Below are 2,500 nucleotides of genomic sequence, written 5' to 3'. Positions count from 1 at the left end.
AGAGGAGGGGAAGAGAGAGGAGGGGAAGGGTGGGGAGGAGAAGGGAAAGGAAGGGGAGAGGAGGGGAAGAGAGAGGAGGGGAAGGGTGCGTAGGAGAAGGGAAGGGAAGGGGAGAGGAAGAGAGAGGAGGGGAAGGGTGGGTAGGAGAAGGGAAAGGAAGGGGAGAGGAGGGGAAGAGAGAGAAGGGGAAGGGTGGGGAGGAGAAGGGAAGGGAAGGGGAGAGGAAGAGAGAGGAGGGGAAGGGTGGGGAAGAGAAGGGAAAGGAAGGGGAGAGGAGGGGAAGAGAGAGGAGGGGAAGGGTGCGTAGGATAAGGGAAGGGAAGGGGAGAGGAGCGGAAGAGAGAGGAGGGGAAGAGTGGGTAGGATAAGGGAAGGGAAGGGGAGAGGAGCGGAAGAGAGAGGAGGGGAAGAGTGGGTAGGAGAAGGGAAAGGAAGGGGAGAGGAGGGGAAGAGAGAGAAGGGGAAGGGTGGGTAGGAGAAGGGAAAGGAAGGGGAGAGGAGGGGAAGAGAGAGAAGGGGAAGGGTGGGGAGGAGAAGGGAAGGGAAGGGGAGAGGAGGGGAAGAGAGAGGAGGGGAACGGTGGGGAGGAGAATGGAAGGGAAGGGGAGAGGAGGGGAAGGGTGGGGAGGAGAAGGGAAGGGAAGGGAAGGGGAGAGGAGGAATAAAGAGAGGAGGGGAAGGGTATGGGAAAGAAGGGAAGGAAAGGGGAGGAGAAGTGAGAAGATGGAAAAGGAGGGGAGGAGAAGGCAAGGAAGTGGAAAGGAGTGAAGGGAAGGGGAGATGGGGAGACAGGAAAGGTAAAAATTGAAAGGAAGGGGGGAAAGTAGTGATGGAAAGGGAGAACGAGGAAAGGAAGAGGGGAGTGAGGGAGCATGGATGAGGAGAGGGGAGCGTGGGAAGGGGGGAGCGTGGGAAGGGGGAAGGAGGAAGGGGAGGATAGATTGTCCTGGCTGGTGGACCAACACGCAAATAATTGCCTGGAAGGGACAGAAAGTCGAAAATCACAGCGAAATTAATGGGAATTTTAGTCTTAACGCCTTCGCAATCAAAGAGTAGGCAACGAGGAAGAAGAGAATAAACTGACGACAGGCAGAGAGGAGGTTAAAGTACCACACTGTAAGGAAGGAGGTAAAAGGGTTAGGCTGTTAACCTTTCCTTACTATTGGTTTGAATGGAATCCTTTGCCAGCGAAAATAAAATGTTAAATTGCAGACCGGAACGAAATTAGTCAATGACAACGGTCATGATGGGGGAGAATGATGAGGGAGAGACAATAAGGGACGAAGGAGGGACGAAGTATGAAGTAAATGTATGAGGGAAGGAAGGATTAGGGAAAAGAAAAGGAGGGAGTGAAGGGGGCAGAGTAAAGAGGAGGGAAGTAGGGAGGGAGAGGGAAGAAGAGGGAAGGAGAGAAAGGGAGGAAATATGTATGGAAAGGAGAGAGGGAAGTAGGAAGGGAAATCGTTAAGGAACGTCTGATAGCAGTAGGAAGGGAAGGAGTAAATTAGGGAAGGAATGTAAAGATAGGGAAAGTAGGGAAGGAAGGAAGGAAGGAAGGAAGGAAGAAGGACAGGAGGAAAGAGTGAAGTAGGGAGGAGAGTATCGTGAAAGAGGGAGAAAAGAGAGAGAGAGAATGTAGAATTGAAAGAGAGGAAAGTAGAGATGGAGGGAAGGAGGGAAAGAGGGAGGAAAGGAGAGGATATGGGATCGAAGAAGGAACGGAGTGAGAGTGGGTAAAGGGGAAATGTGTGAGGAAGGAAAGGGGAGAGGGAAGGAGGGAGGGAAGGAGGGAGGGAAGGAGGGAGGGAAGGAGGGAGGGAAGGAGGGAGGGAAGGAGGGAGGGGAGGAGGGAGGGAAGGGGGAAGAGAAGGAGGGAGGGAAGGAGGGAGAGAAGGAGGGAAGGAAGGAGAGAGAGAAGGAGGGAGGGAAGGAGGGAGGGAAAGTGGGAAGAAAAGAGGGAGAAAGGGAGGGAAATAGGGATGGATTGAAGGAGGGAGGAAAAATGAGAGAAAAGGTGGAGGAGAAAGTGAAGGGGAAGGAAGAAGAACCGTAGGAAAAGAAGATGAAAGGAAGAAGAGAAGGAATGGAAAGGTGAAAGAAAGTAAGAAAAATAATGAGAGGAAAAGAGGGAAAGAGGGAAGGAATAAGGATAGAAAGAGGAGAAGGAGAGAGGAAAGGTGGCAGGTAAAGAGGATGGGAAGTAGAGAGCGAAAGAAGAACAGAAGGAGGGAATGAATTATGAAAGATAATATGGAGAGGAGTTAAGGAAAGGAGAAGAGAAGGAAGAGAGGAAGAGAGAAGGGCAGGAGGGAGAGAAGGAAAGAGGTAAGTAGAAAAATAATGAGAAATAGAAGGAAAGAGAAAAAGAGGGAGAAAAGGAAAGAGGAGAGACGAGAAAGGAATGATGGAGATAGAGAGTAATGGACGGAGGAAGAGAAAGAGAAAGGAAAGGAAAGAGAAAAAGGGAAGGAAGAAGAGAAGAAGGGAGGGAGAATGGGCG

The sequence above is a fragment of the Oratosquilla oratoria genome, chromosome 3 (genome assembly GCF_046742065.1).
Source record: "Oratosquilla oratoria isolate Oo_2021 chromosome 3, ASM4674206v1, whole genome shotgun sequence".
Lineage (NCBI taxonomy): Eukaryota > Metazoa > Arthropoda > Malacostraca > Stomatopoda > Squillidae > Oratosquilla > Oratosquilla oratoria.
The sequence above is the reverse complement of the archived record's forward strand: the minus strand, read 5'-3'. Positions refer to the sequence as shown.